The following is a 10,424-nucleotide window of genomic DNA, read 5'->3' on the forward strand; positions in this document are numbered from 1 at the left end:
AAGACTGTTGAATCACAGATCTGTACTTCTGAAACAAATAACGCAACATATTTTAAGAAAAAAGGAAAAGAAGAAGATAACAGGAGAGGAAGAAAAGGGGAGTATGTCAGAGGGGGAGACGAACCATGAGAGATGATGGACTCTGAAAAACAAACTGAGGGTTCTAGAGGGTAGGGGGGTGGGGAGATGGGTTAGCCTGGTGATGGGTATTGAGGAGGGCACGTTTTGCATGGTGCACTGGGTGTTATGAACAAACAATGAATCATGGAACACTGCATCAAAAACTAATGATGTAATATATGGTGATTAACATAACAATAAAAAATTAAAAAAAAAAAAGAAAAAAGAAAAAGAAGAAGATAGCAGGAGAGGAAGAATGAAGGGGAGTAAGTCAGAGGGGGAGACGAACCAGGAGAGATGATGGACTCTGAAAAACAAACTGAGGTTTCTGGAGGGGAGGAGGGTGGGGGGATGGGTTAGCCTGGTGATGGGTATTGAGGAGGGCACATTCTGCATGGAGCACTGGGTGTTATGAACAAACAATGAATCATGGAACAGTACACCAAAACAAATTATGTAATATATGGTGATTAACATAACAATAAAAAAATTAAAAAAAAATAAAAAAGAAATAATTATAATTCCCTATATTATATCCTATTGGAGAACGACTAATACATTGAATTGTCATACAAGAGACTTTGTTAAATGAAAAAAAAATTTAAAGTAGATTCATATGTGTAAAAAAAAGGAAAGAAGAAAAAGAAAGAATAAAGAAAATAAATCAAAAATGAAAATAAAAACAAGATCGTTATCTAAATAGTGTTGTTTGTATACAGAATGGCTCCAGAAAATAGAGCAAGAAACAGGTAACAGTAATGACCTCCGAAGAGTGAAATTAGGGGTCTGAGCAATGGGTGGGTAGAAAACTAAAGGGAGGACACCATCCCACACCACCTTCCCAGAATCACACACTAACCAGGTTCACCCCTGACAGGAAGGTGGAAGGCAGGGGGACAAACCCCAGAGCTAAGCTGCAGACGGGACCATGAACTCCTTCACTCTCCCCTTAGACAAATATGACATGAGTCCCCAGGAGGGCAGCCCCAGACACACAGATCATGTCCTCCCCCATATATATGCCCTTAACAGGCAGGGAGGAAGTGGTTCTCTGACAGCTGATACAGGATCCACTAAGAATCCTCTGAGGCTGGTGCTCAACTGGGAGCCCAAACTACCAAAGGGTGAGGGTCCAGGCAGGGCAGAGTGTTTTCATAATCTACATTGGGCTCTAACTCCTATACCAAAAACTTTTCCTGGCTCCAAAAAAATCTTCAAAATGAACTGGTCCTCAGAGGAATCTGGCTCAGTGACAGTTTCACAAACTGTACTCTTAAACTCTAGTTTACCTCCTGAGGAAATCTGGTTTCTCCATCCCATAGGCAGGAAGTGACAGTGTTGACATCTATGCCCTTAATTTATGAACACACAGTCAGTTGTTTGGAGTGGTTTGCCACTACCCTGAGGACAGTTTTCATTGGCCATCTGCTGTGATCAGTAGAGTTTCAGGAACCATACTCATGAGGGTAGAGGTCAGGAATACATGCTGAGTAATCACCCAGGTCCTCTAGTATTTCAAGAGAAAAATCCCTGGTTTTCTTGGAGGGAGTGGGGGACAAAGCAATGTTTTTAATGTTTTCATCACAGAGGACATCGTTCAGGAGTCACTTACTGGCTATTTGCCTGGAGCCATGTAATCTAATGGCTCTCAATTTGTGTCCTTGTCTGCAAAGTGAGAATAATTGATTCCTTTCTTGTGGGGGAGTCATAAGGACTAAATGAGGTGAGGTATGGGAAAGCACCTAGTACTCTGTCAGTCACTGAATCTAATTCCCTTTACCCTTAGAAGTATAGACATGAGGTACAGCATTCTGCCCACAGAAAATAAGTGATACATTCTCAGTTCACTAGTAGCCTTACAAGCTATTCATTGTGTCACCTCGTTTCAGCTAAACTCTAACCTACACACTTTCTTTTCATGTTACCTGGAAACTAACAGAACAGAGCATCCCTGGGTAGGGTGCGTGCCACATCTCCAAAGTCTAGTTTCCAGGAGACGTTGCAGCAAAGGAGAGCCTCAGTCATAATAGTCAATACCCAGGGAGTGGTTGAGCACTTCGTATGCTTTGAATTACATTCTCTCAACAACCCAGACGTAGATACAGCTATTTTCCCCCATTTTGCTGACGGGGAAGTTGAAGCACAGAGACGTTAATTTGCCACAGGTCACGGAGCCATTATTGGTAGACCCAGAATTCACAAAATCCAAGCGTTTAATCACTAGGTTAAACTGTCCTCAAGAGACCTGAATCACTACGAGCCTAAAGGCAGGAAGAGGGGGAGGCCCGTGTCTGAGGTCAGGAAGGAAAGACAGCCCTTTATCTCTTTCCCGATCCTGCCTTTAATGTAAGGCTGTCTTTTAATTCCATCTCTGCCCAATTTTCTAATCTCGTGGCTCCATTCTCCCTGAATCTTTGATCCCTAATTTAAATTAGAGTCTTCTTTTTAGCTGTTTGACCTTGATCTCCTTTTCCCAATTCTCTCTACTTCTGCCTCTTAAGCCTCATCTTTCCCAACTCACTGTTCTCTACTCAGCTTCCCAGCTCCAAACTCTGATTCTGCTCTGGCTTAGTGGGTCTGTTCACTGTCCCCCTGTTCACCTCTGGATTCTCAACCTTCATAACTTTCTGCATTCCCTCTGCCTGGAATAGCCTTCCTCCCCCTCTCCACCTCTCAAAGCCTACATGCCCTTCAAGATACAGGTGAATACCACTCCTGCATCAAGACGTCCTCTCCTGATCACTCCAGGGAGGGGAACCCTGGTCGGCATCCTTTGTGATACACCTTTGCAAAAACTCAGGGTCTTAAATATTTTGCAATATCCCATCTCACCCAACACAATGCTTTATATACAATAGAAGCCTGATAAGTGGTGGCTAAAACTGATGCTCCAGTAAAGCATGCCAGCTACACCAGCTATAGGCGCTCTGTCTCTCTTAGGTCAGCTAAAGGCCCATATAAAACTCATATTCATCACGCGCATAACTACACATGATAATTCTTGTGGCCAGCAAAAAGCAATACAACCACATTGTGCATGCACCTGGGGAAGAGAGCCATCTCCTCACACAGAGAAAGGAGAGAAAGAAATGCCCAGAATAAGAAGGGGGAGGGGGAGAAGGGGGAGGCGGGAGAGGGGAAGGACAGGGGAGAACAGTCATGCAGTAACAGTAAGGGGAAAAGTTGGAAGGCTGAATTTGGGTCAGGCTTAAAAGAAACAATGCCCACCCCGAGGCCTATTCAAAAAGAAGAGGGATTAAAAACAAATTCTGAGGATGCACTGAAAAAGCATTTCAATGAATTTAGAATTACTTCAATTCTGGCTGCATGAGAGTTATAAAATCACAACCGTTTTTCATTTGCTTTTATTTACTTCTGATTCCCAAATATACAGCTCTGATTTAAAAAAGAAGGAGAAGTAAGGGCTTTGTTTGCCTATATTATTTTGTTTGTTTCTGCTAATCATATTTAACTAAGAGGAGTTTTCATTTTTGATTAAAAATAAGTTGAGACAATTGAATGTGAGGCCAACTGCTGCTCTCCAAATTCACCAGACCATTGCTAACTCACCAAAGTCAGGAAGCAGTAATAAGTCCTGCTCTTTATGGAATGCCTTTTCTCCCCCAGGAAACCTCAAAGCTCTCTACTGATGCTTGGGCTTGCAGCTGCCAGGAAAGAAATGTGGCTCCACTTACCTCGGAGGGCATATCAGAAGCACATGGGGACGGGCTGCCCCACAGCAGTGGCCCCACGCCCACCACTGCCTCCACTGTTTCACAGACCACACCCAAAGCTCTGGTTCCAGGGCAAGAAAATAGAAAAGGTGACAGTAGTAGCAGGTTACTCCCATCCCTCACCCACCCAGACAAGCATCCCAAGGACAGGAGTGAGTCAGACGTTGTGAGTCGGTCAACCATGTTGCTTGTCAGAATGGAGAGTAGTGAAACACACAAAGTTACACAGCGCTTTACTGATGGAAAATTGTCTTGGGCTAATCCTATCAATGTTCCTATAAGAATACAGTTCCTACATAAACAGGAAAAAAAAAAAAACCCACAACCATGAACTCTCATGGTTGCATCTCCCAGCCTGCATTTCCTCTCATATTCAACCTTTAGATGAAATGGAAGAACTATTATTTACTGAATACCTAACATGTGTGAGGCATTTCAGTTTTATTTGTGAGTCCTCACAGCCATCCTGAGAGGGAGGTATTATTAGCTATATTTTATAAGTGAGGACATTAAGGTTCAGGAAGATTATGTTTTTAAAAAATTAATGCTAGATATCTAAGGAAGGAATGTTTCTAACAGTCTTGCAACCATCCATTTGCCCTGAGAGAAATAACTTCAGAGCCACTCAACATGAGGTTGTCACAGCAGCCATCCCCACTTTGCAGACCCAGGTCAGCCTGATTTCAACTCAGTTATCAGCAGTGCCTTTTTTAAATATTTTATTTATTTATTTTTAGAGGTGGAGCATGGGCAGAAGGAGAGGGAAAAAGAGAATCTTAAGCAGACTCCCCACTGAGCACAGAGCCTGACATGGGGCTCGATTCTATGACCCCAAGATCATGACCTGAACTGAAATAAAGAGTCAAATGCTCAACCAACTGAGCCACTCAGGCACCACCCCTTAGCAGTGCATCTTCATCCAGCTTCATAGGTCCTGTGAGCGTCCATCTGGGTACAATGAATGGAGACAGGCAGAATATCGTATAGACTCTGTTTCTCACTTGAGTCCCTACATTTCTGGTTTTTCTCTCAGCTAAAAGTTGAAAAGAATGAGGACTATTTGAAAATACAAACCAGCCCTCAACTAAGGAGCCAGCTGAATGCAGTGACATGAGTGTGCCCAGGCAAAGCCAAGCAGAGACTAGATTTGCCACCATTTAACAGGGGCTGAGATCACAGAGATTGATTCTCTTGCCCAAGAACACAGAGCTAGTTACTGAGTCAAGAGTTGAGTTCTGAACTTGAATCTATCTGCTCCCACTGCACATGCTCTTTGCACAGCAACCCCCAACATCAGCTTTCACTATGGCTCTTCTGGGCTTCATCAACCTGGTGGTACCGGTGCTGAGTAGGACTCCACACATGCCAATGTGGACTCAAAATTCAGCTTTCATTTTAGCATTGCCTTCTAGGTTTACTAAATACCAGATTCACTAATGTACATGGGAGCAGGAGTTCTTTCTGAAATGACATACTCCTTCCAGTGGGACAAGCAAAAAACCTTTTCTCTAGGGGGACCCTAGACCTCACAGATTCCTCACTTCTATGGGGCTAATCATCAGCACCACCATGAGGCATCCCTGAGCCATCACCCCACACAGGGGGAAGAGTGACTCAGAGATATCCTTTGTCTTTGCTGCTTCATCTCCATGATGCTGGATATATTTTGTGAATAGAAACAATCCAGGCCTATTTGTTTTATTTCAGCCACTATTAAACCTTAGATGACCCATGAAGAGGCCTGTATGTTATCACTATAAATTTTAGAAGAATGGTCAGCCACAGGGAATCTGTGGGCAGTGGCTGTCTTTCTCTCAACTTTGCATAGCTCTATCCTGTAGAATGAACAGTTACCCATTGTTCTGAGGAGGGAGAGCTCTCCTTCTGTGTTGGGATTTCCAGAAAAAAATGTTGGAACACAGCTAACTTCTGAGGATGGGTACTTCACACCGTGTCAAAGACAGTGCAAGATTATTTCCAATGATTGGAAAAAGGAAAAGAGGGAAATTAGGGAAGATATAGGCAAAATATAGAGATGGGAACATACAGAATGCATGATTTAAACATATATATAAGTAGTCTACACTGGCTGGAAAACAGGGGAATGATGACAGACGTCATGACCTTGATCAGTTCATATATCTGGTGAGAAAACACCCATTTTCCCTTGGGAATAAATGCAAAAAAGCTAGCTCAGCTCCCTCAGTGCTGTGAAAGACCAGTCATTTTGGAACAGAGTGACTGTTACACACTGATTCTTATTTGAATTTCCCAACACAAGTGAGCACTGAAGTGCATACTTCATGAGAATTCCTTGAAGGACAGGGTAGCCTCTTTCTGATCATCTTTAGATTGCTTTCATGTTACAAACAACTCCCATGTGAGAGCCCCAGAGACTATGAGCACAGAACCAAGACACAGGCAGCAAGATGCCTCTCTTCCTTCAGTTCCAGACATGACCATGACGTTCTGGAGAAATTCGCCATTGCCAAGACATAAGCAAAGTCAATAACTACTGGAAAAAGAGCAAGTTTAAAAATCAAGTCAGGACACCAGGACTCTGGCTTCTCTAGCTTTAAGACTTCAGGCATGAAAAGGAGAGAGCAACCAACATGATGTGAATGCCTATTCCATAACTGGAATGCACAATGTGCTTTAGATACATTATCTTATTCAATCCTCTCCACCATATAAAATAAGTGCTATTTATCCCCATTTTATAGAATGGAAAATTGAGACTCTACAAACTCACAGAAGAACAAAAAATAAATTGTGCAGCTAAATTCAAAACCAATGCCCTTTTTATTACACCAAATAGCTTTTCTGTTCCAAATAGAAAGGCTCCTCTGTGTCTTTCAACCCTTTAAGCTCTAAAATTCTAGTATTATTCTGATTCTGGATAGAGTCATGTAGGTGAGGTCTTTCTTTTTGTGATTTTTTTTTGAGATATAATCGAAATATTACATTAGTTGCAGGTATACAACATACAATTTGATATATCAAATATTGTAAAAAGAGTTGAGTTCTAATAGGAAAAAAAATTGTATCCACATTGCCTATGAACTGTTATCAAGGAGATCAAAATAAATGAAAGCATATTCAATTCATCCAGGTATCGTAATAAAATTCTAATAAAAATGTGTACTTTCCCTGTAATGCCTTTGATGTCTCAAGAAATATGAGGCACAAGGTGTCCCATGAATATGTGAATTTCTGAATTATTCTGAAACAACTAATACATTGTCAATCCACAATTTAATAGGTTTTTTTAAAGTCTGCAAAAAAAATATGGTTAAAGAGGTACCATAATAATATAACTCAATTTATGCATGTATCTATGGACATATGTGTATGTACATACATAAACAGAGACAGAGAGACAGAAAGAGATCTCCAACCATCTGTCCAAATCTACTGATACATCTCTACCACCACTTGCTTGTCCTCTCCACAGCATTTGACAGAGTTGATAGCTCTCTCATTCTTCAAATCCTGTCTCCACCCATTTGCTGGGACCCTGGACTGTGGATACTGGCAACTGCTTCTCAGTCTTTTACTCCTGCTCTTTCTGACTCCTCAATGTTGGAATGCTCTAGGACCTAGTCCTCCCTCTACATTATCCCCAAATTTGTCTCATCCAGACTCATGAATTTAAATGACATTTATATACTTACAGCCCCAAAATGTACCCCTCTAGCTCAGCTTCTCCCTAAGCTCCTGGGTTGTATATCTGTTGACTTCTTGACATCACCAGTTGACATCTATCAGGCATTTCAAACTTAACATATCTGAAACATCAATCCCAATAAACTGAATCCCTTACACATAATTGTTCAGTCCAGAAACCCAGGAATCATTCTGATTCCTCTTTTCCCTCTAACCTCTTCTATGATCCATCAGCAAATCATATTGACTCTATCTTCAAAACAGGCTTCAAGTACAAACACTCTTACTACCACCGTCAACCCCACTGTGGCCCCAGCCCCCATCATCTCCCACTCACACAGCTGCTAAAGCTTAACAGGTCTTCTGACTTTGGCCCCTTTCCTCCTTCAATCTAGTCTTAATACAGTAGCCAGTTAGAACTTCTAAATATAAAGCAAATTATGCCATCCACCCCTGTTCAAATCCTTCACTGGATTTACATCCCATTCATAATACAATCCAGTGGCCTACAATGCCCTATACAATCCAGACCTGCCTATTACTTGGGCCTCATCATCTACCTCTCTTCCAACACTCACTCTGGTCCATCCACCCAGAGCTTCTTGCTACTTCCAGGTATGTCTCAAGCTTGTTTCTGCCTCAACTTTCTAATAGTCCTCTCTCCTTCTGGGACATTATTCCCCCAGATGTTCACCAGAGCCTACCTCTTCACGTAAGTCAGATCTCTCTGCTCAAATGTAGCTTCCTCAGAGAAGATGTCCTCGAGTGGGCTAGCTAAATTTGTACTGTTAACCACAATCACCCCTAGCTCTATTCCCTTATCTTGCTTTACCTCTTCATAGTCCTTTGTATTATCTGGAATTATATTATTTTAATTATTACTGTAATAAATCTTATTTGTCCACATATATTTATCCAAAAATGGATTTGTTGACCTGTTTACTTGTGTATCCTCTACTTCCCCATTAGAATGTAACTTCTAAGGGACCTTGTCTGTCTTGTTGTTCACTGCCGAAATTCCAGTGCTTCCACAGTGCTTGAAACACAGCAACCACTCAATAAATTATGCATTAACTGAAAAACTGAATCTTCTGGGTGTTCTATGCCATTCTCTGATGCTCTGTTGCTCTTGAATATGGCCCTTGTCTTTGCTACTGCCTATAAATTTGCCCTAAGTTCATTTTGTTTATAGTTCTTATCTACTAAATTTTTATCCCTTCAATACCATTTATCCATTTAACTTACTATGGTAAGTTAACATTTTTTAAATGTTGCATCTCTGCCTTTTTTAACCTAAACACTCTGTTTTCTGAGCAGTCCAAATATAGCTGATATAGCTACAATGGTAAGAATATTTTTTTATGTGCCTCTGGAGAGGAATATAATCTCTGAGGAGGCTCTAGAGAGAAAACATTTTCTTTTCTCATCTCTGTCTCCCTCCAGCCCCCACCTCAGCTCTGGACACACACAAATATTAAACAACAGTACTGGTATGACATCACTCCCCACACGGTGCTGCTAATCAGCCCATTCCTACTGCTGCATAAGCTGCAGGACCACAGAAGAAAGATGATGAGAAAATCCCACGTGATTCCTCCTCTTGACTGGAGCTGGGACAAAAGGTTATGACAAAAGATAAGAGTGTGTGTCTGTGTTCTGATGGCACTAGTATGCAGAAATAGAACTATAGTCAGACTGGTCCCACTCTGGAAATAGCCAATTAGCAATGCTCACAAACTAAAAAAATTAAAGACCATTCCAGAACATCTTAAAGATAAACCTTTGAAAGGGGTATATTAGACACCACTTCTAAAAGACATTTGCAAACTTTTACTTCTAAAATACATTAAACAAGTGAAAAAAAAACAATATAGTTTTACTAGTCTAGGGTGAGACTCTCATCACTGCAAGGCATTCAAAAATGATTGACAGCAACATTACTTTCCTGTACTTTATAGGAACCATATTTGCGTAATTGCATAAAGTGATTCAGAATTGACCTCACGCATGAAAACAGGCAACAGATGGCATTAAAATGTGATGGTGAAGGAAAATGCATTATGGAAACTGCTTGCAAAAACTAAGAGATCAGCCTATTTTTCAGAGTCCATGGAATTTATAATCATCAGTTTGCTGCTATATTCATTCTTTTCGAAAGCTGTGACCCAGACTATTGTGAAGGTTCCTGTACACGGCCTCCCCTTTCTTTTGTTTGCTTACTTATGCCTGGCTAAAGAGAAAAAAGAGGTTCTATAATCTCTGCAGTCTACACAATCAAATCTTTTTCATTTCTTATATCCTGTTTCCATTCTCATTGTTTCTGAAAGTAAATCCTCAGTCGTCCTCAGACATCTAATCCCAGTAAGACTAAAAGTTTTCCCCTTGTTGACCTGGAATTCATGTGGAGAAGCACAAATCTCAAGCCACTTTACTGAGTGAATGCTGGTTACAAACAGGAGGTTAATTCATGTAGAGTCAAGACAGAAACTTGGATGACTGGAGATATGATAAGCATCAGTGAAAGTGGTGTTTTTCTTTATAATATATTCAATTAACATTGAAATTAAAAAAAACAGCTGTTTTCTAAATGAACTGTTAATTCTAAAGTTCAGTTTTTTTTTTAAGGATTCAGGAGACAACTGTGACCTGCCACTTTCTTTTGTAACTTTGTTGCTATGGGAATTGAGTTCTATATCCCTAACAACCGACCACAAACAAATTTTGGAACACAACCCATTCATAAGCTGAGGACTGCCTACAAAGGATGTTCTTTCTTATTCGAGAAAAGGATGATGGATTGCATTTATTAGAATTACAGGCTAAAGAAACCACAAAAGACTTACTTTGGGTCTCCAGATATCCTTCTCAGCCTTTTGGCTCCGAAACATAATCATAATCTAAAGC

The sequence above is a fragment of the Callorhinus ursinus genome, unplaced genomic scaffold, assembly GCF_003265705.2.
Source record: "Callorhinus ursinus isolate GAN/ISIS: 27379988/994484 unplaced genomic scaffold, GSC_fseal_2.0 scaffold23, whole genome shotgun sequence".
NCBI lineage: Eukaryota > Metazoa > Chordata > Mammalia > Carnivora > Otariidae > Callorhinus > Callorhinus ursinus.